A 26366-nucleotide genomic window follows, 5' to 3' on the forward strand; every position below is an offset into this window, starting at 1 on the left:
GAAGAATGAGACGTTGCCAGCAGCCCTGGAGCAGAAGCCCTGACCCGGGTCTCCTGGTCCTCACCCTGATTTCCGCTAACACCCACAGAGATGCGTAGCCGTTCTGGGCTCTTTGGGAGTACAAGCAACTTGTAGAACATCGACTCTCTGTGGGTCGTGTTGGAGAATGTCCAGCGACCTCCCTACCTACCACCAGAGCTTACAACCCAGAAGGTACAGTTGACAAGATTCTTTTAACTCATCACCTTACTGAGAACAGAATACTTCATTATTATTTGGAAAGATGTACTTCGTTTACGATGTAGAGTTTGCACTGGGAGAATGCCACTATGTAAATTACTGGGAGAAATACAGTCTCTTCACTAACGATGCAAAGAGAAAGATCCGGGTGATGTCCTGTGTTGTTAGATTCCCACAGGATTGGTGTCTGGCGAACTCTGTGTTATCTAAACCTGATTACACTGATTAGGCTGAGAGTTGACTGTTAGAAGTAATACACTGCTCCGCCTCAGTAATTCCTTATGAAACCAAGAAATTAGGGATCTTTAGATTATATGATCATGTCAAATGTTCTATAATAAAAAATGGGAAATCTGGAGGCAATCAGAAGTTAAATATCTCTACTCACATGTAAACATACAACTGTGTATTTTGTATAGTTTATATATTGTTTGTGTATTTGAAACATACCATATCAATTTTACTCCCAATAACTTTCAAATAATTATTATATCCAAAGAAGAAACATTTACATAAAAGAATTTGAATTTCTGAGTGAATTTAATCCCCTTTTATGTGTTTCTTGATATAAAACCATACTGAGGACTCTCATGTTTCGTAATAAACTGACTTCGGGCCGCGTTAAACGGCTTGGGAATCCCTCCAAAGCCATGGACAAACCAAACAATATTGATTTTTTTTCCCCTTTGCTTTAAACTTAATTAAAAGGATGCAATACATCAGCAAGCTGGTGGAGACTTATCTAGAGACAAAATATGATTTAGAAATCTGACAAGTGAAAGATTGCGATGAGATTGGATGTTTAAAAAAAAACATCTTGAATGAATCTGTCCTCTAGTCAATGTGTATGGGAGACTCTCACAGTCAGTTTTAAAGGGTGGATGAGTCAGCATTAAACAGAGCTGAAGAAAAAACAGATGATTAACTATTTGGATGTTTGAAGTTTCCAATTTCATTGATAATTATGCTTTCATTTGAAAGAAAGAAATCCAGTCGTATATTGTTGACTTAATAAGCACGGAGCCAGGCATTGGGTGCAGCCCCACACCTGCGCCCACGCTGGAGCTGGGTCTTGAATGGAAGGGCCACCCTCCTTCTCCTGAGCTGAGGCCGGCACCACCGTCTCCCTCCCACAGCCTCGCACTGGGGGTCTTAAGCCATTTGATGGGTAGACATGCCTGTGCTTCCATATCCCAGGCGTGGCTCTCTCCCCAGGTCCACAGTCCTGACTGGTGGGCCCAAAGCCTTGGACTGGGGTCTCCTCTTTTCCTGACAATGTGACAGGTGGGCAGGGATGCGCCTTGAGGAGATTGTGGCCGCAGCTGTGGCTTGGTTGGCGAGCCACGATGCCCACAGGCTGTGGCGACTCTGCCTCGGTGAGATGTGCTGTGTCGTGTCCTTGGAGACGAAGCCAGGACTTTGGTTTCTTGACCAAATAGTGCCCCTTTTTAATAAACACAGGTTCTCATGGCCAGAAGAGAAGCTGTCCCCCAGCAGTGCCCTACAAACTACAGTGCTACGAGCTCACTGCAGTGGAGGACCGTGCTGTCCTGTGGATCTCAGTGTTAGGATTCTAGAACTCACAAAAACTCCTGTTTCCATGACTACAGATGGCCTTATTTTACCCCTCCCAGAATGAGGATATTTAGTATTGATAATAGGATCTAAAGTATTTATTTCTAAAACACAGAGGAGTATTTATCACATTAAGAAATTTGGCTCCTTTATTTATTTTTAAGAAAAGTCTTTAAATTGAATGAAAGTCTACAAACTTTATACTATCAAGGTCTGTTTCTTAATTGCAGCTGGGAACTTATTACTGCAAAGGCATTCTTTAAATTAAACCATATCTTCTTCATGAGGAGTTCCCTGGCAAATCCCAACCCAGAAGGAACGCTTATACTTTAGATGCATTGAATGATTTCACATCCAATTGTTTATCACATGAGGATTCACTGGTTTTTTTTAAAATATAATTCTGTCTCGTCTCCTCAAAAAGAGATCTGATCTTTGAGCAAAGGATCTAAATTCCTCTGGCATCTCCCATTGTATTTGGTCATCAGTACACACACGGTATAAAGAGTTACCTAAAACTGTGTGTGTGCTAGTTGGTTTGGAAGTTGAGTGTCCCTTTATATTTCGGACCAGAATTAAAAGCTGGACTTAATCAAAGATCAACCTAGTCTTCAGAGCCCATTATTGCTGATGACCAGGATACTTGCGGGACTAAACATGCTAAAAATATTGCATGGATATGTGTTTCACTTAGTTTCTTCCAGAGTTAATCCAGACTTCCCAAGCCTTCTTTCCAGATCTTGAAGGTTGTGTGAACATTGAAACTGAAGTGAATGTTAGAAAGTAGGAAGGACAGTAAATGATAAACGTGGTGGGTTTTTTTGGTGGGGGGAGAATAGGTTTCTCTGGGGTTATTTTTTGGTTTTTACTATGGTTATTTTTTCTTTTTTTAACCTTTTATTTTATATTGGAATATAGTTTATTTACAATGTTGCGTTAGTTTCAGGTGTACAACAGTGATTCAGTCATACATATAAATGTATCTATTCTTTTCCAAATTCTTTTCCCATTTAGGTTGTTACATAATATTGAGCAGAGTTCCCTGTGCTATACAGTGGGTCCCTGATGGTTATCTGCTTTAAATACAGCAGTGTGTACATGTCAATCCCCAACCCCCAAACCTTTGCCCCGCTCCCTGCCCTTGGTAACCATAAATTCGTTCTCTAAGTCTGTGAGTCTGTATCTGTTTTGTAAATAAGTTCATGTGTATTATTTCTTTTTAGATTCCACGTATAAGCTATATCATATGATATTTCTCTTTCTCTGTCTGACTGACTTTACTCAGTATGACAGTCTCTAGGTCCGTCCATGTTGCTACAAATTTTTTTTTAATTGTGATAAAAACACTTAATGTAAGATTATCCTCTTGAATTTGTAAGTGCACAGTATAGAGTCGTTACCTATAGGAACAAGGCAGTCCAGCAGATCCTAGAACTTATCCACCTTGTGTAAATGGAACTTGTGAACAGCACGTCCTGGCAATCACCACTGTACTCACGGTTCCTAAGAACTGGACTATCTTAGACATTTTGTATAAGCAGAATCACGCAGTATTTGTCCTTCTGTGTCCGGCTCATTTCGCATGGCATAATGTCCTCCAGGTCCATCCATGTTGTCACTAATGTTCATTGTATGTATACACCCAATTTTCTTTTTTCATTCATCCCTTTATGGACATTTACGCTGTTTCCATATCCTGGCTGCTGTGAACAGTGCTGCGGTAAACATAGGAGTGCAGATATCTCTTTGAGATTGTGATTTCAATTCTTTTGGATAAATATTCAGAAGTGGAATTGCTGGATCGCACGGTTGTTCTATTTTTACTTTTTTGAGGAACCTCCAGACTGTTTTCCACAGTGGCTGCACCAACTTACATTCCCACCCACAGTGCACAAGCGTTCCCTTTTCCGTGCATTCTCACCACCCTTGTTATCGCTTGTTTTTTTGACAATAGCCATTCTGACAGGTGTGCGGTGGCATCTCATTCTGGTGTTGATTTGCATTTCCCTGACGATTAGTGATGCTGGGTACCTTGTCATATACCTGGTGGCCATCTGCACCGTCTTCTTTGGAGTAATGTCTATTCAAGTCATTTGCCCGTTTTTAAATTGAGTTCTTTGGTTTTTTGCTATTGAGTTGTACGAGTTCCCTACAGGTTTTGTATATTGCCCCCTTATCAGATATACGGTTTGCAAATATTTTCTCCACTCAGTAGGTGGTCCTTTCACTCTGACTGCGTCTCTTGCTGGGCATACACTCTAGTTTGACGTAGTCCCACTTGTCTGTTTTTCCCTTTGTTGCTTAGTGTTGTTAAAATGTCCACACCATGCAAAGCGATCTGAAGATTCATTGCAATCTCTTTCAAAATCCCAACGGCGTTTTCTGCAGGAATAGAGAAAACAATCCTCAAATTTATATGGAGCCAAAAAATACCCCAGATGACAAAAACAATCTTAAGAAAGAGCATCACACTTCCCGATTCAAAACTATATTACAAACTCCAGTCATTTAAACAGTATGGTCCTGGTGTAAAGCCAGGGGGACAGAATAAAGAGCCCAGGAAATACCCACCCATGTATATACTTTCAGTTTTCGCCAAGGGTGACAAGAATGTGCAATGGGGAAAGGATAGTCTCTTCAATAAATAGTGTTGGGAAAACTGGATACCCAAATGCAGAAGAATAAAATTGGACCCCTCTCTTATACCATGCACAAAATCAAGTCGAACTGAAGTGAAGACTTAAACATAAGACCTGAAAATGTAAAACTCCTAGAAGAAAAATGGGGGAAAAGCTTCATGGCGTTGGCCTTGGCAATGGTTTCTGAGAATAGCTTTGCTAAAATTCAGGGCCCATTTCGTACCTTAGATGTGGCTCTTAAAGTCCTTTCCTTTATTCCTCTGCCCTTCCTCCCTCTCAGGAAAGGGCTCACCTGGCGACAGGGAGGAGGAGGACAGAATTTCACGCTGCGCAGAGGGGCACATTTGTTCTTCCTCGAGAAATCCCTGAAACCCGCCCTGGAGTCCTAAGTGGCACAAGCAGCTGCTGCATGGTGGGAGGGGAGGCTGGAGAGACTGGAACTGTGATGCGTTTTAAACCCTGTCTCTGGGGGGAAATGGGCAGGAATGCCATGACCCACATGCAGAAAAGCCTGCCTTTGCTGAGCACCTTTCCCACTGATGACAGCAGGTGGGTCGGGCCCTGTGATGGGGACGCGCTCTGGCGCGCCAGCTCGATCCTGGGTTACACCTGCTGTTCAGGTCCCCCGTCCACTTGCACTTTGTCCCAAACAAGATGCCCCAGTTGTGTTACCCTATTGTCAGGGCCATTCAAATAAAACTTTCAGGATGCTTCTGACTTGAACCCAGTGGGAGAAATGACTCAGAAGGCATTTCTAGGACACTGGGGCTTTTGCTACTTCTGACTTGAGCCCAGTGGGAGAAGTGACTCAGAAGGCATTTCTAGGACACTGGGGCTTTTTTGCTTCTTCGCTGAGATGCCTTTGGGAAGCAGAGAAGCAGAGAAAACCCACAGAACTGATGTGCACGGATATGGCTGTATGTACTGTGCTCAGCACAGCTTGCAGGGACCTGGCGTCGATAACGTTTGCGTTACCACTGGCCCATCCCGGCGTGTCCACACTGCAGGTGATTCCAGCCTCCTCTAGAGGGTCCTCCAGATTGATGGCAGCAAACCTGAGAAGGGCACCTTGGCCCCCGATGCAGGTGCCGCCCGCACCAGGACGAGGGTAGCTGGTTTCTGTTGCATCGGGGCTGACTGCTCTGGCCTGGGGCGGCTCGGCAAGGTTACAGGCCCTGCAGGCACTGAGCTAGGCAGGCCAGCCCTCTGACCTTTGAACGACCTCCCCATGAAGAGGTAAGGCTTGTTCCTGGTACCACTGAATCCTGGGTTTCTTCAGACCGAGGCAGGCTGTGGGCTTCCTTCCATCACGGGGGAATGCCAAGCCTCACTCTGGAGCACAAAGAGCCAGCCGGGGGCACCTGGCCCTGCACGGTCCTCCCTGCTGGTCCCCTTCCCTCAACACTGACGGAGCCACCAGCCTCTCTCTCACTCCCACTTTCCCTTCCGTTTCTCCTGGAGTTAATGAAATTAGTGAGACAGCATTTCTGGAAAAGAGTAAATGTATCTGCTGAAATAACGTGAAAAAAATCATGTACCATCCATGCTCAGAAAAGCACCCCAATGTTAATCACAAAGCTTTAAAAAAAATTTTAGTTTCTTAAACAAAGGTTAAAACCTTCAAAATGGAAATATTTGTCATGAATCACATCCTTTCTCTTAAAATTAAAAAAAAAAATCTAAATGGGAATAATAACAGTTCACTAAGCAGGACAAGCAGTCTTTATTGGAGAATTGGTCTCATCTCCTGAGTAGCTCTTTTTTCTTCCATTTGTTTTAAAAGGCATGTTTCCTCTCGTCACTTAAATGGTTTGTTTCAGGAGCAGCGAAAGAGTTTACTTGCATTTCAGGTGGCTTATGTCAAAGTTTCTTGACCACTGAAGTTTCCTTTGGACTGATTCTGGCTCAGTTATAAGCATCTCCTGGGAAAATAGAATGAGATTTTCTATATTCCCTATATTGATCCTACTGGGGTTTTTTAATGTAACTCTGCTCTTGATTCTCTTGACTATGTACTGGGGTTGCCATTCTTTTGAAATAAACTGATTCCGAGGGGAGAAATCCTGTCTCTGTCTCTGTCTTTCTGGCAACATTCCCTTTTGGTTGACTTCCCTTCTCTCATATTGCGAAGCATCGGTGCGCTGGGCGAGCCTCGGGCGACGGCTGGGTGACAGGAGAGCCACGACATTTGTGGTCTTGCTGCACCTAATTTACCAAACGGATGATAGCCAGCAGATAACACACTTTTCAGGATACTTTGTGTTCTAGGTGGACAACCATCATCCTAGCCTCCCCTGAGGTGTGACTCCAATTCCCTCTGTCTAGACTGTCCAACCTCTTATCTCCTCGTCCGATTCGCACTCAGGCTTCAGAGCAGTACTCCTGACTCCTGCCCAACCTACAGTTTCCCTCTTCTGAACTCATATGGATTTGCTCCGCAGACCTCAGCACTTTTAACGTCATAGCCTGTCTGACAGAGAAGGGTGTACATCAGTGTCCTAGAGTCCAGCATGTCTCCTGATTCAGGAGGCGTGTTCTTCTTAAAACCTTCCTGGTGTGCATTCATCTGCTGACCCAGGGTCTGCTTGAATACCTACCACTATGGGGATATCACTGCTGAATGGGGAAGCACATCATTTTTCATGGCACACAACAGATCTAGTTCACAGACAGTGATCGCTTCTGTACCTGGGGTCAGCTGCTTGAGAACTGAGACTGTAAGTACAGAGATACAGGTGTATAGAGACAGATATGAGGTCGGCTTAGAATATAAAGATATCGGGCAATCCATCTCATAATACCCATCAGAGTGTTGTGCATATGATCCTGTTTTCAACCAATACTCAATAAGCGATTTCTTCTACAAGGTGAATGGTGCAGTGCGCGTGATTATACCTGAGAAACAGTGGATTTTGTATTGATTCATATGTGCCTGTGATTTAGATACCCTTACCCTCCCTAATAAAAAGAGATATAAAGTGAAGCATATTTAAAACGAGCATATTTTGATCTCATTTGTAAAATGGAGATAACTCTAGAGCAGGAATCCCTCCATTTATATATTAAATGAAAATACAATCTGCATCCTTTGTGACCGTAAGTTCCGAGGCTGCTTGGCCTCCGCTGCGCCATATAAAGTCCAGGTGACAAATCTGACTTTGGGATAGTGGTTTGCTGAGCTCAAGGCAAAATTCCTATGATCTGGGCCCTCACCAACTCTTCCCGGATTCTTCCTATGATGAAGCTATTCTCAATAGGCAGCAAGGCCCAGCGGGTTTCACATGCCGGTGCTTTCCTGAACTCGGAGACCCTCCCACACCCCCCCCCGAGGACACCCTGCTTTCCAAGCTCGGGGAGGCGACCGGAGGCAGCCCTCTGTCTCCAACATCTGTGACCCAGCGCGCCTGCCAGCCCTGTCTTCATCTGTGGCCTGAGACGTCATACTAATTTAATACTGCACACTGAAAATAGAGCTAGCTCACAGGATGTGATAGCATCTGCCCCTTCACACACAACTGCACGTCTCCAAGCAGCCCGTCCAGTGCCCCCAAGGGGACCCCACGCAACTGCCTTCTCCCCCCAATGTCCTCCTGCGAGCACACCCTCACACCCTGCCCAGGAAGCCTGGGTTCCTTCCATGGATCTCCTCCCACAAACTCCCTCTCGGCTCCGGTATTTGGAAGCCCGTCCTACTCCTGACCAGCCGGAGGAGGGCTGTGTCCACCTCCTGCCCGAGGCTAGATTGCCTCCTGGACTGTCTTTCCACCCCTCCCAAAGGACACACTATATACTATTACTTCATCGTGGGTCTGCTTTGTCCCCTCCCTGGAAGGCTTTGTCCTCTTAAGCACCATCTTGGTAGCTCTAACCGAACAAAACACGGCACTGATGTCCAGGTCTTGCACGTTGCGGACAAGCGGGGTCCACACACCTCCTCTCTGTGCGACCTTGTGGCTCTGACTGTGCGACGTATCCTCACAAGGAGCAGGCATTTAGGGGGAACTGAAAGCTCCTCATTTCTGTGATTCCTGGGCTCCAGAGAGAGTGCCCTGAAATCTCCCATTTTCCTCTCTGCCTTGGAGCTCCTGGCAGGCGACCTATCTCGCTGGATCGGCCGGTCCCTTCCACCCATCCTGTGGCCCCTGACCCTGTTCTCCCTCCCAGCCCTTTGGGTTAGGGTGGGGCAGGCCCTGCTCTCAGGGTGAGGCCATGCAGCTCCCCGGCATCCGCCCTCCTGCGACGGGGGCTCCACGTCGCAGAGCTGCTGGGCTGGCATATGCCGCACTTCCCCTGCCACCTCCGGGACCACCGCCTTGCCGTGGCTCTCACCTCCACTTCCTTTATCCTTCCTCTTGTGACGTGAGGGCTTTCCTGTGAGCAGGAAAGTCCTTGCAGGTGACATAGGAATCTGCAAGACAGAGAAAAATGTTCTTTTGTAGTTCATGTTTCAGTGGAAAGGAGGTGCCCTTTTCCTTCCTCTCTCACTGATTTTCACACCTTTGTTCCTCATCTGCTCTCCTGCTCCCAAATTTCTCCTTGATTGTTTTGCTTACAGACTCGAGGTTAAAGTAAGAAGAATCAGTCAGAGAGAGTGGTTTGTCAGGTATTAGCCAGTACATCCGATTCGGTGAAAGCGGGCTTGCTTGTGATACGGGAGCGCAGAGCGACTTTGTGTCTTTTTGAATTATAAACATACACTCTGCTCTTTCTAGGGCTTGAGCCCAGGACGCCTACGACTCAGCGTGGCGCCGAGGCTGGCTCCTCTTCCAGCTGTGTGGCCACGTGTCTGTCTGCTCGGGGCCCTGCGCTGAGCCCTGCCCCTGCAGAGCCCACCCTCCCCCTGCATTTGCAGTGTTGCAGTGTTTCCTCGGGCTCTCTGAGAATCATGCTTTTCTGTATCTCAAAAGATACTCCAGCGAAACTAGAAAACTGCATACAGAAATACGGAAAACTGTTCACACATCACGTGACAGTGATGGGCGGGTCCTTCCCAGACCCGGCTGTGTGGAGTCATCTGGCCCAAGGGTGACTGCGGGGCGGGGCTGGGCGTGCACCCCTACACGTGTCCTACCACAGTGGGCTCCCGGCTGGGCTCCTGGGGGTCTGCCACACCCGCAGCAGCGTGCGGGCTGTGGTCCCCGAGCACGGGCCTGGGCGCCGAGCCCCAGAGGCCCTGGCCCGCTTGCCTCAGCCGAGCAGGGTGGCTTCATCCTTGCTGCGGTGGCGACGTGCCCCCCGTGTTGTCGCCTTCCCGTCGGCGGGGCGAGCTTTTTCAGGTCGAGGACCTGGAATCCTCCTCCTGGCTCAGCCCCGACGCGCGAGCCGCAGGGTCAACTCTTCGCAAGGAGGATACGCTTGCTGAATTAAATCTGTTAAATCGCGGTCTCAGGGCTTTTCCAGCTTCAGGTCCAACATGTAAAATCATGGGCTGGTATCTCTCACTGTCCTGAATACAGGACACTTCCATCTTAGGTCACAAAGGGATTTAAAGTCAGACCACAAATCACTGGTTTCTCATAGTTGAGAGATAGAAAAGCCATTCCACAGCTTTGTAGCTAAAACCCAAGAATATACACCCCCTCCCCCTTTTTAAAAAAAATGTCGGTTAATTTCACTTCTCTTGTAGCTTCTGTGCCTTGTCCATGGCTTTGCGTTTTACTTCTCCGAGTCTTCCTTAAGCAAAAAGAGAAATTTCATAGAGCTGTATTTTTACCAGACCTTTTCCTTTTATTTCCGAATTGATTGTCATAATAGTACTGTAAGGTGAGTGGGGCAGGTGTTGTTATTATTCTTTCTTTTGCTCGTGTCCCTAAGAGAGGAGCCAGTTGAGTTGTGAAGTTCATACTGCTGGAAGTGGAAGAATTCGATTCAAACTTGGGATGCTTCGGCTCCATGACTTTAAGCCTCTCCTTTCAGCCAGTGGTTCTCAGCCCTGGCTGCTCCGTAGGATTACCTGGGGAGCTTTTAAAAAATACTGATGCCTGGGCTTCACCTCACACCAGTTAAATCCCACTCTCTGCCGGTGGATGTTGCCGTGTTTTAAAAGCTCCTAGATAATTCTAATACGCGGGCAAGGCTGAGGACTGCGCTGTTTCCCTACCTCTCTGTCAGAGGAGCAGCATGGAGAAGGACAGTCATCTGTGCGGATGGGCCACATGGACAGCTCATAGAATCCTGACAGGTTAGCCTTTGGTTCCTTAGCCTGCCATTGGTGTGGACGTATTGTAAGCAATTAGGCTTGAATGATTCCCCTTTCTTCATGCCCGTGTCAGCGTTGTATTTCGTTAAAAAGTAAGTTCTTGAATCACACAGGCTGAATTAATACGACTAATTCTTGCCTGACCTCAGGTGTAATAAAGTACGTGACGCTCTTTGAGCAGGAAGATGCTTAATGATCATCTCGTCCAGTGGCTTCCAAACTTTCATTAATGAAGAACTTTGTTAGAAAATGAAAGCAGATGAAGTAGAAGTCAGGGCTCTAGACCCCCTGCTCGACTCTGCCCTCACTGGCCTCCGGGGCACATATGAATATTACTCATGGGCTGGATGTGACCTGGGGGCACTAGTGGAGAGAGGACACGGTTTGAAGACAAGTTGTTGAAAGTTCTTGTTTTACTGCTGAGGAACATGAGAGCAAGAAAGGGATTCCAGGGACTTCCCTGGTGGTCCAGTGGTTAAGACTTTGCCTTCCAATGCAGGTGGTGTGGGTTTGATCCCTGGTCGGGGAGCTAAGATCCCACATGCCTCTCGCCAAAAAATCCAAACGTAAAACAGAAGCAATATTGTAACAAATTCAATAAAGACTTTAAAAAGGGTCCACATAAAAAAAAAAAAATCTTTTAAAAAAATAAAGGGATTCCAGAGTGAGCTGAGGAGCCAGGACTTACACCTAGAAATCCTGGCTTCCTCTCTGCTGCCTTTTTGCCTGTGTACTGTAATTTGTGATTGTGTGGCTGACATCATCATGACACTCATGAGTCATGATGTTGTGATGTGTGATGTTGTGATGGTGGGTTGCCAAGCTGGTGTCAGAACATAGATACCCTGACCCCCACCAGGGTCCTAAGCCTGAAACAAGAAGGTCTTCCCCAGGGAGCAAATTTCCTTTCAGCACACACTCTACCTTCTCCTTTCCCCCACCTCCTGGGATCCACCTCCCGGGACCCTGACAGTGCTGGGCTTAGAGTGAGGCTGTGTGTGAGCGGTGACACAGGTGAGCTTGGGGTTTGGGGATTACTGGCTCTGTAGGCAATTAATTGGATCTACATCTAAATCTCATTGTTTTGTCTCCTCAGATGATACTAAGAAAGTCACATCATTTCTCACATATCAAATGCTTTAAAATACCAGTCATGTGCTCACCCCGTTTAGAGAGGATTTTCAGGTCTGTTCCAGTTAGCCTGCTTTTAATTCCATTGGCAGTACCAGAGAGTTAGATTTCCATAACAGAGCATCAAGCAAAGAAACAAGAGATCTTCTCATTCCAGTCTTACAAAAGGATGTCTGTTGAAGTGAGCACAGTGGTTAGCTTGTTGTTAGGATTATTTTATTATTGTTGCTATAGGTTGTTGCTATATGTTCATATACTTGAAGATATTTTATATTTACTTCTCACAGCCCAATTTTGCTATAAGGCATATGTGGAAATTAGCTCACTAAATGAAACTAGTCTGGCCTGAAAAAATAATAATAAGCAAATAGTGCATCTTTTAAAATTTAGAGTATGAGCCACTATACTCCTACCATACTTGAAGTGTGGTGGGAAATACTATAAGCCTGAAAACAATGTGAATAAATAAAGAGAAGTGTATAAAGAAGCAAACTTTTAGGCTACTATGAAGAAAAGCTCCAACCTATCTGCCAATATGAGATAGAACCCGTCCTCATTAGCCAGTGATGGCACCTGTTGAGGTTTCCTCGGCTGAGGAACAAGCAGTCCCCTTTACAATGTCCAGTGCCACTCTGTCTCCAGAGGAGGATTCTGTCTGCCAGACAAGGGGCCAGACAATTGTTCCCATCACTATGGGTGCCCTCGGAGGACAAGGCCTACCTCTCTCATCAAGAGCCACAGAAGCCTGCAGAAAAGCAAGAGAATGAGCCCATAGCTTATAGCACAATGTAGAAAGTTCTTGAAAGTGTAGTTATCTTAGAGAAAATACCTTTGGTTATTAACCAACTTTGAGTTAAGTGCTATGAATTTAAGAAGCATACACACCTAACATTCCTGAGATGGACTTGAATGTGTTATGTCGACCTCAAACAAGAATGCCTTCACTCTGAACATTTGTATTTGGCTTTATTCTGATAAAAATCCAAAAGGCAGCTCATTGTGAAATGAGTCTGAGACTTCAGATCAGCCCTGTCCAGTAGGAATATAATCTGAGGCACAAAATTACATATGTAATATCACGTTTTCCTGCAAATATTAAATGCAATAAAAATAAACAGATGGAATTAATTTTGATACTATATTTATCTAACCCATAATATCATATCAATAGGTAGTCACCATACATTTATTAATGAGATATTTTATGGTCTCTTTTTGTACCATCATGAAATCTGGTGTGTATTTACATTTATGGTTCATCTCAGCTTAAAGGGACCACGTTTAGCTCCCAGGAGCCCACACGGCTAGCGTCTGCCATATTGGACAGCAAAGCCGTAGGTGATCTGGGTAATGAGAAACCCTTTATTACATTCTCCCCAGGATTTTGGTTCTGTCTAGGCAATGATGATTTTATTTTTTTTTAAAGTGACCTCTAATTGCACTGAGGACTTAGGGTGGTGTCATGAGCATATGCTGAGGACTTAGGCTGGGGTTCAAACTGGGCTACTGTTCACAAATTAGTGACGTTGGTCCAATTGGTTAGCATCTCTATGCCTCATTTGTTTTTGTCTTCTGTGCAAGCGGTGTTAGGATGCACCTACCTTGCAGTGAGGATTAAGTGAAACAATGCGTGCTCATTACCTAGCACGTAGCAGGGCTCTATTTTTAGGTTATTATGAATATAACTTCTCTTTCTCCAGAAATGAACGATAGCACATCAGAAAATGAGTCAAATAGGTATATCTCATGATAAATCCTTTAAAAATGACATCTGTCTGGGGAAGGCTGCAGAGAGGGACAAGTAAATACTCTAGCATGAGCCGTGTGTCCAGCAGAGAGTTCTCGAAGGCATGCCTCAGGTCCCTATATCACTCTACTTACTATCCAGTGTGTTACGTTCCAAGGGTGAAATTGTAGAGTTGGCCAGTTTATTAAAGTTTTAGTTGCGTTGCTATTATTATTTCCATAGAAAGCTTATTGCTACTCTTCTGTTTAAAAGTGATGCTATCGATGCAGAAATAACTATGATCTTATGTGTTTAAAGACTATGAAATAATTATTAACTAGCATATTGGTATAAATTTAAAGACCAAGTTCCCTAACTTACTGATGACTACAGCTTAGCTGCAGAGGTGAGAAGGAATCTTAAAAATGATCAAATCCACTATCCTCATTTTACAAATGAGAAGATCACCTTGTGCTTTTGAAATTCTGTCATTTTTTCAACCCAGAGTAATTAGATTATTTATATTTTTTAGATAAACTTTAAAAAAAAAAAGATTGGGACTGGCCCATGCTAGTTAATGGTTCTTTAAATCACTTAGTTTTGAGCATTTGGATAAATGTTAAGTCGGGTATTAGAGCCAGGATGCTGGATACATGGGGTTTAACAAAAAGTGTAAAACATAGGGACTGAATAACTTAGATTCTATTCAATTCTTTCCAACATTTTAAAATCCAATATTCTGCTTTGATAAACCTAAAATCGTGTAAACTTCTTTAGACTTACTGAATTTTTAAGAAGAAAAATAACTGACTAAAACCAAATCAAAGCAAGGGCAACTTTAGATGAAATAAGTGTGCACGGGTGTGCACTTCAGCTTGCTGTGTTGGTGTCACTTTTTCCAAGATGGCCTTGCCCAAGTGCAGGAAACCATTTAGTGCTACTTAAAATCATTAGAGCACTTCCTTCTGACTCACAATAGGCAAGCATACTCTAACCCAAGTAGAAACTAGATTTACTGTCATTTTTAGTTACAAAGTAAGATCCCAAGGCCTGAAATTCTCATAAGTATCTTCTAATGGGTTCTTTGTTTTATTTTTCCCATTTATAAGAAATCATCAGAAACTTGATATCTGCATTACTTCCTTTAAAAGTATGCATATATTTCATTTGATTTTGAATGATCTAAAATGGTCTCCGCATTTTAATAACGATGATATTATCTTAGAAGGGTCATCTATTCTATCTGCAAAAGAGAATGTTTCTGCTTGTGAGCCAAAGCATGTTCACAATTGCTAAAAGTTTTCTCTTAAAAGAATGAAGAACTCAGGATAGATGTATCAGAGGGTGTGAGACTGTAGGGCAGCCTGAAGATGTAGAAAGAAGTCCAGTGTCAGAGTCGGTCTGGAGTCCTAGCTGTGTGTCTCAGTGAGTTTCTTTAGCATCTTGAGCAGACATAAGAAGAGAACAATATTTCCTACCTTTGAGGAGCGGATGAGATAGTGGCCCCCTAGCATCGAATATAGCATCTGCATTCTTGTTTGTCAGTTATTTTATTGAAGTACAGTTGATTTACAACATTGTGTTAATTTCTGCTGTGCAGCAAAGTGATTCAGTTATACACATATATACATTCTGTTTCTATTATGGTTTATCACAAGATATTGAATACAGTTCTCTGTGCTGTACGGTAGGACCTTGTTGTTTATCCATGCTACAGATAATAGTTTGCATCTGCTAATGCCAGACTCCCAGTCCATCCCTCCCCCACCCACCTCCCCCTTGGCGACCACAAATCTGTTCTCTATGTCTGTGAGTCTGCTTCTGTTTTGTAGATAAGTTTATTTGCATCATTTTTTTAGATTCCAGTGATATCATGTGATATTTGTCTTTCTCTCTCTGAGTTTCTTCACTTAATATGATAATCTCTAGGTCCATCCATGTTGCTGCAAATGACATTATTTTGTTCTTTTTTTATGGCTGAGTAATATTTTTATATATATATGTATATCTATATATCTATATATATATAGAGAGAGAGATATACATATATATGTATACACACACCACATCTACTTTATCCATTCAACTGTCGCTGGACATTTAGGTTGACTCCATGTCGTGGCTATTGTAAATAGAGCTGCTATGAACATTGGGGTGCGTGTGTCTTTTCAAAGTAGAGCTTTGTCCGGATGCATGCCCAGGATTGGGGTTGCTGAATCAACATCTGGCTTCTGAGTTGGACATTCCGTAGTGGGAGCTGTTTTCTGTGCTGTTCTTTATATGAAGATTCTTAGTCTTCTCGCCACCCTCACATAAAATAGGAAGTGTGATCTGGGCAGGCGTGTGAGGACCCAGAGAAGGAGGGCATTCCAGGTAGAGTTAAAAGATTCATGCAGAGTTGAATGCGTAGAATTTCATGTTTCATGTTTCCTCCCACAGAACTGCTAAAATTGGAATGAATAAGGTTGGTGGTTAGAAAAAATTGAATTCATGTTCCACAGGAATTCTTTCCCTTTTCTTCAATCACCCCATTTTCCAGGTAAACCTAGAAAATAGGAAATACCAGAAACTTCCTGTCTTCCTCATCTCATCTTTCTTTACTTTTATTATTTTTAAAGGTTTAAATTATTTCCATGTAGAATGGGTCCTGATATGGCCTTGGGTGAGCGATCTGATTGTGAGATCCTCACCTGGCCCTGCGTGCGCTGCCGTATTTAAATCTCGGGTGCCTGCCCTGCAGCCCAGAACCTTCTACTGGTGACTGATTCCCAGCTCACAGGCGGGCAGTGTCCTGGCATCTGAGTTCATCTCTGACTCATCTGTCTTTGTTGGTGGTCTTAGTGGGGAGGCCAGAGACCTCAGGACTGACTCAAATTTCACACACCTGACCTTGTTCCTTAATTTTTACTAAGGAACAGACTTCTATTTCAAAAGTGCCACCCCTTTGAGGACATACTGTAGGGCTGTATAGTTCCAGGGCTACTGGAGCGCAAATGCGTGTGTGCACAGCCCCCGTTGATTCCAGGGAAACAGCTTATGCATAGGGGAACCATCCAGTCTCGGTGTCACTAACCACGTCTCCTGTCCTCTCTCATATACAGAGAAGCTCACGCGGAGGCCGAGGCCGAGGTGCATGCAGCTGCCGCCCGGACATTTGTCTGACCCACGTTGACATCTGCAGTGTCACAGACTGTGGTAGGTTGACACAACTGGGGTTGTACTTTTGTTAGGACTGTAAAGAGGGTTACCCACAAACAACTAGAACTTGGGATGCAGAGATGCCTCGTGTCCAATTAGGCACCTGAGAAAGTATTTCGTATTGTTTTTGGCATTTAGATGTTTCAGTTTTACTTTTTTGTTTAGTTGATTAAATACGCACATGTCTAACTGGTACATCAACTATGACTTTTTCTGATATCTTTACACTGATGAGAGCGTTGTGTGCAAATCCAACTATTTCAGAAACAAATCAAATCAAACCAAATGGACATTAACCAAAAAGCATATTTATATATATCTACATAGTGTTTTTAATTTCTTCATTTTCCATCCCTGCTATTCACGTGGTGTCTTATAGATTACAGGCTACTTCTCCTCAGATTCTTAAAGGGTCTTCACAACCACTCTACAAACTAATTGGTGGGGAGTGCTGAGTGAGCCTACGTCCATAACCCATCGTCCTGGTACCCACTTTGTCTTTCAGATGAGCGTGACACAGACTCAGAATTAGAGGGGCAAAGGTGGCTTTTTGTGAAATGTTATTCTTTTGTAAAATTCCTCTTTACTATTGATTTATACATAGAGAGGCAAATTGTTAACGAGAATGGTTAGCATGTGTTCTGTGCTTGCTTTGTGTTGGGGCCGTGGTGTAAACTTCCAACTTATCTTTTTGAATCCTTGCTGTACCCTTGAAAAGGAAATATCATCACTCCCTTGTACCATGAGGACCTCGGGCTGAGGGAGGTGGACCACTGGCCCAGGTCACACCTATTTCAGAGAATCCACCAGCGTTTCAGCCCACAGTTTCATTTTCCTGGGCTGGCACGTCCTAGGAGGTCATTTGTATCCCTTTCGAAATCTCTCTTGAGACGTAATTTCATTTATTTTCAGCTCTATTAATGGGGAGCTTTACCTTGACCAGAGCATGTGGGTGACTCTGCCCTGTCCTGTGAGCTTGAAGCACACACAGGACTTTTCCGGGCCTCTACTTTCTCTTCTGAGCATGAGTGGGTGAGTTGGGCCATGCGACCCTCACAAATTAGACAGATTCAGTCCCCATCAGGGCTGTGAGAAACGAACCAATACTCTCTATATACCAGACAGTTTTTAGTTGTTCAGAAATTATACATTTTTTCAAAACATTTTCTCTTTACTCTCCCTCACTTTTTTGTGACTCTCACTAATACCGAACTGCTGGAGAAAGAGGCTTTTCAACTTGAGTTTTCTTTGCCTAATTAGTAATGCCCATTGTAGAAAAATTAGAATATTAGAATGCATATATATATATATATATATATATATACAATTAAAAATTTAAAACACTGAAAATACCAGAATTCAGAGATAACGACAATTAATATTTTGGTTTAAAAATCTTTGCCATTGTTATCTTTGCACGTGATTTTAAATTAAGATGGATCATACCATACATTTTGTTCTTTACTCCTCTTTTACTTGATGTGTCACACATAGCTTTCTATATCAATAAATATATTTTCATAACATCATTTTTTCTTGATCAATAGTATTCCACTTCACACCTATGTTGCAATATATGTCTGTTGCAATATTATCAGTTGGCTTTTTAAAATTTTGCTTTGCAAAAAGAGTTTTAATGGCCAACATTTTACCTAAAATTTTTACACCATTAATTATTTCTTTAGCAGAAATTCATAGTACAATAGCTAGCTCAAAGGATATGTACATTTTTAGGCTTTTGAAAAGCACAGTGCTTTCAAAATGATCCTCCTTTCCACATCTGCTGTATGACCGTGTGTCCTCTGTGATTCTAAATATAGCTAACCATCGGTGTTTGAATGCCATTCCATAGACAACTTTTATGAACTTGACTTTAAGAAAAAGTAATCTCACATTATGAGATTTAAAAGGCTAAACTTTTATTTATCTATATATTCCGAATTCCCAAGAACTCAGTTCCAGATCCTACACTTTCATTCTCCTGTTCTTTGATTGATGCGTCATACGAAGTACCCACTGTGTGTAAAGATGTAAGGGAGACACCGCTGGTTCATAGATGGATGGGCAGGGCTCTGCTGGAGGATCTCACGCATTAGTAACAGAATCCACACTCACGGCGAGTGCAAATACCTGGCACGAAGAGGAAAATAACAAATTTGCGTTAAACTATAATCTCATTGTTGGTCGTTCCAATATAGTAACTGGGATTATCCTTAATGCCTCACCCTAGAGCTACCCTGCGACCCACCAATCCCACTACTGGACACACACCCTGAGAAAACCATAACTCAAAAAGAGTCATGTAGCACCATGTTCATTGCAGCTCTATTTACAATAGCCAGGACATGGAAACAACCTAAGTGTCCCCAAATAATGTAGAAATGGTTATCGCATGACAGGATGGGTGAAGTGTCATCGGCCAAATGACACTCTTATGACTGCCTGATGGGTAAACGCGTTTATTATACTCTCCTGTTTACTTTTGCATTTGTATAAAGTTTCCATATTAAAATGTTCCAATGAACAGGAAGTTAAGAGCTGTCCTGTAGCGCCAGACTCGCAGGGAATAAACCCAACTTCCGACCTTTGAAAACCGGGGGTAAATGTTCTCTCTGTGCCTCATTTTTGTCAATTGTAAAATGTGGGTATTAATAGTGTGGACCTCCGTAGTGTTGCTGTGGAGATGGCATGAGTCCTTATAGGTAACGTGCTATGCGTGTGTGTTACGTGTAAACCACCCTCGTCTATAGCAGAGCCCCACCACGTGGGCACTGTGGGCACTATCATTAACTCTTACAGAGATGGAAGTTTTGTGTTTATTTTCCACTTGGAATTTCCTACATGAGTAATTGCTCTGTGGAAGAAGCCCTTGGTTTTGCATCTGAATAGCATCTTGGAATTGATAGTTACCGTTTCCATTTTAAAATCAAAAGTGGAATTGATTTAATAATTAGTGACTTTTCTGTGACTTGTAACATTGAATATACTTTGCAAAGTATTTCAAGAAATAATATAAAAATGCATTTTAAAACTTGCTGGGAATAGATTATAATTTTTTTTTTCCTTCAAAGCAGGAGAGCTTAGATTAGTAGATTAGATTTAATTGCTTTTTATTTCTGGTGCGAACTGTAAAGAACTATTTTTTCTATAAACACAAGTGTTGAAGGCCCACTTTATTCTGTCCTTACCTAACTCTTGAGTGGTAGCAGCTTTGCCATTGCATGATTAATCGTACAATGCTCTTTTACACAACCTTTAAATCCTAACCCATAGGTGTTCTAAGAAAGGAATCAGTACTGGGAATTTGGACAGTTGTATCTTCTCAGGAACCCACTTTGGCTGATAAGCACAGTAGGGGTTTTGGAGGCGGGATGGATGTGGGACCCTGGAGGTTCATTATTCTCTCCATTCTCACCGTCCTTTCTCTGTGTGTGGTCTGCTTTTCCCTTTCCCCCCACCTTGGGATCACCCGTACGACCCAGGGCAACGGGTCATCATTTCAGTTGGTGAAAGATGACAGAAGCGGTTTCCACAAGGTTGATCTCTGAGCCACTGCTTTGTATGATCACTGGGCCAGGTGGGGAGGCATGGAGAGATGAGTGAGGACCGAGCCTCCGGGGAAGTGAGCCGGGGTTTGGCAGGGGAACAGCGGCAGTGAGCGCTTGGTGCCACAGGCGGGAGCCAGGCCGGCTCTAGGGGAGGGATGCTCGTCCTGATGGGCGCAGAGCTGGGAGGGCTTCCGGACGGTGGGGGTCAAACAGGCTTTGGCTGCTGACACGGAGGAAAGAAACAGTCACGAAGAAGAGAGAGAAGGGGAAACGTGAAATGTAAATAGCATTCTCTGGGTACCTCTGTAGAGAGGATGAGATTCAATCAGCTGTCTGTCGAAAATGAATAAAGGTTGAAATCCGCCCTCTCAGACCCTCTCCTGTGGGTCACTAGCTCCCACTCTCAGCGCAGAAGGAGACCCCAGCATTAGGGGCATGTGGGACAGGCTGCCGTCGGGGTGACCTGTGGGAGTGGACATCACCACACAGTGTAAAGAGGATCGGTGTCTCCGCGACTCCCTTTTGTCCTCCAATCTTTCATCCTCGGATTTGTGAAGTCACTTCCTTGTGCAGTTGCAAAAGGACTTCTTAAATTCGCTGGCACGTTTGCAGAATTCAAGAAACCTGCCTGATCCGTGTGCTCACAAGCGACGTGGCACTGGATCGGCCGGTGCCTGGGCCACTGGGATGAGCAGGTCGGGGGTCCAGCCCCGAGGGCCGCGTGTGAAGGCGCCGCTGGGGGTGCAAGCAGGTGCCCCGCTTCAGCGCCCTGTGCTGGGCGGCCCAGGGGCCGAGCCTCCCGAACCGCAATTACAGACACATCCCTGCGGGAATACAAGTGCTCGTGCTCTTGGAAGGAAGCCCGAAGCTGCGTGTCCCGGTGTGTGAGCCCCTGAGCACCTCCCGGGTGGGGTGCCCACAGCCCACAAGCGAGCACACGGTGGGCACCCCCAGGACCCCCGCGGCGGGCGGGGGCACGTAAGTCGCCGGGTGGAGAGGGCACATCGGCAGGAAGGACGGCGAGAAGCATCCTTCAGGAAAGTTCTGGAGGGTCTTCCCAGGCAGAGGAGGGCGGCCAGAACGCTCCTTCTCTAGGAAACAGGAGGAACGCAACCTGAGGTGCGGAGAGTATGCTGATTCCATGTGGGAGGCTGGCTGGGGTGAGAGTCAGAGCACCGTCCCTCGCTGACTCGTGTGGGATTTTGCTCTTGTGGGCAACAGAGAAGGACGATGAGTGTGTGAGTGGAGATCGTTCGAGTCCCGTTGAAATGAGAGGAAAGGCTGCCGGGCCGCCCGGCGAGGTGGAGACCTGAAAGAGGAGCATCTCTGTTTCCGTGATGACGCCAGCGCAGCGCTGGGAGGGCACTGGCCAGGAGTCCAGCCGCAGCCTCGAGCCTGTCCTCGAGGAAGCCACTCCCCGCCGTGGGCCTGGCTGTCTTCCACCAACACAGCTGCACCTGAACCAGCACCCCTGGGAGGGGGACGGGCGCTCAGAGCCTCACGCAGACAGGACGCAGCGCCCCGTGGCCAGCGGGAGCTCCCAGGGCAGAGCTGCAGCTGAGAGAAAGGAACTTCACTGGGATTCCTGTACAGTAGGGCTCTCGGTGTTCTCGTCTACTTGATGTTCCCCAAACAATAGCTCACCTGCACATCCCTGCTGTGTAACACACACGCGCACACGCACACACACACACATGCATCTTTACACCCTCTTCAAGTGCCCTTTCCCAACGGGTCTCCCTGGGGGGCCCCAGGCATCCTCAGACCTCACTCCACGTCCACTCCTGGAGACGCCACCCCAGTGCCCCCGACTGTCCCCCACTCTGTCCTCTCGCAGCCTTTTCTCACATTCCTGGGACAATATTGACCTTGTCTCATGACCTTGCATAACGACCGGGCTTCCTCGTCCCGGCCACCTCGTAGCACAGGGCAGGGTCACAGCCCTCCAGTGGGCGTTAGGAGGTCTGATGGAAGGACCCCAGCTTGAGGCTGCCCCCACCGACTCACTCTGTGGGCATCGCTCGTAAAGGCGCATTGATCTTTTCTTCCTGCCTCCCCATGGTGTGTGTTGCAGGTTTTGCGAGACTCTGTTTGTAAGGAGACTTTTAAGAATACATGTGCAGTGCTACCACTAAAGATGTCCTGTACTGCAGTCTGGTATCCAGCGTTAATATTTACTGTTTATTTAAAAAACACACTTTGATCACACTAGACCTTCTTTCCCAAACCACTCACCTTTGTTTAAGGGATTACTTTAGAAAATCATCAAGCCCAAACCTCCTAGAACATAAAGACTCACAGTGTGGGATTACTGACAATAGCAGCTAAGAGTTTTCACGTTGTAAGGGTGACAAAGATTGTCCCTTTTCCCCATTCGCCTAAATTCTTCTGGAAGAAAATTAAATTTACATTGTAATCCAACTCTGACATCTGAGTCCTTGCTTCGAGCGCGTGAGTTTCCCTTCCTGCCTTCCTTCCTCCTTCCGTTTTCCTTTCACAGACATATGACGTGTGCGCAGAGAGGCTCCGTGCTCTACACGCCTTTCACGGCTACTTGGTTCGCGTCCCAAGAGATCTTTATGTCATATTTGAATCTAATGAAAGAGGTAATAGGTTTACAATCCGCAAACGACCGCCAGTGCGGGTGTTCGCCCACGGCAATGTTCTCGGGGGTGGCGCACGGCCACCCTGCTCCGTAGCCCCCCACCTCCGGACGCGCCCGGAGAGTCACAGGCATGTCTTCTCCGGCGTCTTCCTTCTTCTATCCCCGCCGCCTCCTCTGGAGTCTCGTGGACGTGCGGCGAACCAGGGCGGATGGCGCGGAGCTGCTCACGGCTGCAGCGGCGGGTCCAGGCCGGCGTGTGTGCCGCGAGCCCTGAGCCCCTGCCTTCCCCCCGGTGGCTTCAGCACGCGTTCTTTCCTGGGCAGCTGGAAACCTTTCCAGATGAAAAACGTAGTCTTTCTGGGCAGACTCCTTAAAAACCTTACAAAATAATGCAGCCCCACGTTTTGCAGGAATGTGATGGGACTGGAAAGGCCTCTGTGATGCAACTTTCCGTGTTTTCTCTGTTGTTTCCAAACGTTGTATTTATTGGTAGTCGTCTTTACATGTTCTTTAACCCTTGTGTGAAATCTCTCTTCTTACTGACTTTTTCCTCTCATTTAATACTTGACTTTTTCCTCAATGACTGAACATCATCAATTTTATATTATTCTCTTTTTTTTGTGCAAAACACTAATGATTGCATTAACTCCAAGGATACAGTAGCAAATTAAAAAAAATCCTTGCCTTTAGGGAAAGAACATCTCAGTATGTGTGTGTTTGGCCACAAGCAAACAGATAAAATACATTATGCTAGAAAAGGGGCAGGACCGAGGGAAACGCAGAGCTGGCACAGGAGGAAGTAAGGTGCTCCTCTGCATATGGCCGTTTAGAAGGGTCTATAGCTGAGAGGAGCCTCTAGGCAGAGTTTAGAAAGCAATAGGACAGGGAGCAGCCCAGCAGGGAGAGGGGCTGTGCAAAGGCCCTGGGGCAGGACCAAGGCTACTGGTATGTTCAAGACACAGGCAATGGGCCGCCGGGGCTTAAGCAGAATGAACGTGGAGGGGGGCGGTAGGGAGGAGGTTGGAGCGATAGCAGGGTGGGGCGCAGACCGTTAGGGACACGTATGTAACAAGTGGGAGAAGCTCTAGCTGCTATTGTGAGAGTGACGGGAAACCACTAGAAAGTTCTGGGTGGAGAGGCGATCCAGTTGGATGGGCATTTTAAGAGGCTCACTGGGGCTGCAGGTAGAGAAGGATGGTGGATGTGGAGGGAAGGGGGCAGGGGTACCTGGTTGGAAACACTGGGAATGAAGAGCCAACGGGGGGCTTCCCTGGTAGCGCAGCGGTTGAGAGTCCGCCTGCCGATGCGGGGGACGCGGGTTCGTGCCCCGGTCCGGGAAGATCCCACGTGCCGCGGAGCAGCTGGGCCCGTGAGCCGTGGCCGCTGAGCCTGCGCGTCCGGAGCCTGTGCTCCGCAACGGGAGAGGCCGCAGCGGTGAGAGGCCCGCATACCACAAAAAAAAAAAAAAAAAAAGAGCCAACGGGGCTAGCGGATGAGACGGGGTGGAGTGTGAAGAAGAGGAGCATCAAGGGGGCTCCAAGGTCGCGCCTGGCACGCGGAGGGGCACTCGCTGGGCTGGAGGATGCGGGAGGACTGGGCTTGAAGGAGATCAAGAGCCCAGTTCTGGCCAGGCTAGTGGAGAAGCCCGTCCTGTATCCGACAGGGAGCCCAAGCACCAGGTGGATGCACAGGGCGGGGGCCCCGGTGCCGGAGCTTGCACCTTGGAGTCTCGGAGGTGCAGGCCATGGGGAAGGCCGGGGAGGGAGCTCACAGAGGAGGTGAGGGGCCCGAAGACTGAGCTCCGAGACGCGCCGGGGCTGGGGGTCGTGAGGCGTGCAGTGACGGGGCCGCGCGGGGAGAGGGGGAGGCGAGTCCGGACTGGTGCCGAAGCCGCAGGTGGGTGGGAGGCAGGGTGCCGAGAACCCCCCCTCGGGGTGGGTCGTGTCCGGGCCCTGGCCAGCCTTGGCCACAGGGTAGCTGTGGGGACCAAGCCGCCTGCTGTGGGAAGAGGAGGGCTGAGGGAGTGGGAGCGGAGAGCACCGGCAGCGCCTTCTGAAGGCGGCCTCGGGGAGACTGGCTCCAGTGAGGTTGTTTCCGTTGTGGATTTTTGAAGAAGGGAACTGACGGCCCGTGAGGGTGAAGCAGAGACAGGAGATGCGGTGATGCTGGAGGAACAGGGGGGCCTGTGAGCCATTTCCTTGAGCCTCGGAGAAGAGAGGAAGCCAGCGCCCAGGCAGGACTGGAGGCCGCAGAGAGGAGCCCAGCCGCGGGTTCCCTCGGGGTGACAGGAGGAGGGCAGCCTGGGTGCTGGTTCTCCAGGGCCCCGGGCGCCATTGTGGACGGAGGGAAGGAGAGCACGGAGGAGAGAGAACACGGGAGACACAGCCCAGCAAGGAGGGAGCGAGGGGGGACGGCCAGGGACAGGAAGGCCGGTAGCCTGGTGGCCCAGGGAGGGGGGCTTGAGTTCTGGGGAGAGGAGGAAGATGCAGGGTGATGGCTGGGGAATGGGGTGCCAGAAACAGACCGTGGCACGGATGCAGCTGTTGGTGTGAAGGAGGTTTAAAGTGTGAGGATGGGGGGAGGAGAAGAACGTCAGGGGAGAGGCCCGGACGCAGGGCGTGAGGAAACGTTCACGCGGGAGAAAGAGTGGCCACAAAGGAGCTGGGAGGTGGCAGAGCCCGAGCACGTGGGGTCCAAACCGGCTGCGCTTTATCATCCGCCGGTGGAGACGCGGGGGCCTGCGGGCAGCAGGGGAGAGTGAAACACCCGCCCCGCAGGGCAGGCGGGCCCCTCTTAGAGCAAAGCAGGCTCCAGGCCCCGCAGGAAGGGGCTGAGGAGGGGCTCGCGCCGCTGAGCGCGCTGAGTCCAGAGGGTCGGGTCGGGGGACAGGGCTGTGCGGGGTTGGTGGCACTGGAGGGCGGGGTGAGGGCGGCCTGGCGGCGCTTGGCTTCGGGGGACACGAGCGCGCCGTCCCAGTGGACTCCTCTGCCGAGAGCCAGGAGCGGGGCGGGAACCCTGCAGGCTGCAGAGTGCACACTGCAGATTTGTAAGGAGGGAGACATTAATTACAAAGAGACCCTTGTTTCCGCCCTCAGAATGTCTCTGCATTTTGATATCTCCCTTTACAGACACCTACCGTGCACCCACCCAGTTAGAAAAGCACTACTGCTGCGGACCGAGCTGTGTGGCCCCAAATGAATAGACTGAAACCCTAAGCCCCAAAGAGAGTACGTGGAGACTGAGGCCTTTCAAAGGTACTCAAGGTTAAATGAGGTCATAAGGGTGGGGCCTGATCCAATAGGGTCTGTGTCCTTAAAGAAGAGGAGGAGACCCCAGACCCCCTGCCCACACGAGAGGAGAGGCCACGTGAGGACACAGCAGGTTGGCGGGAAGGGGCTCCCCCCAATCTCTGCCCCGTCGATTGCAGAATTCCCGCCTCCAGAGCTGAGAGAAAAGCCCTCAGCCTGTGGTGTTTGGTCACAGCCCCCGAACAGGCTCAGCTCCA

The 26366-nt window shown here is 47.0% G+C and overlaps 1 protein-coding gene across 26 annotated transcripts in view; it reads left to right on the forward strand.

Annotated features, from left to right (window-relative positions):
* Positions 1–26366, forward strand: part of MYT1L (myelin transcription factor 1 like) — a 405663-nt gene that overhangs the window by 25334 nt on the left and 353963 nt on the right. For all 26 annotated transcript variants that reach the window (XM_067008255.1, XM_067008270.1, XM_067008258.1 and 23 more), the window contains exon 2: positions 16612–16705. The gene's annotated coding sequence lies outside the window, so the exon portion shown is untranslated. The remainder of the gene's footprint in view (positions 1–16611; positions 16706–26366) is intronic.

The sequence above is a fragment of the Kogia breviceps genome, chromosome 11, assembly GCF_026419965.1.
Source record: "Kogia breviceps isolate mKogBre1 chromosome 11, mKogBre1 haplotype 1, whole genome shotgun sequence".
NCBI lineage: Eukaryota > Metazoa > Chordata > Mammalia > Artiodactyla > Physeteridae > Kogia > Kogia breviceps.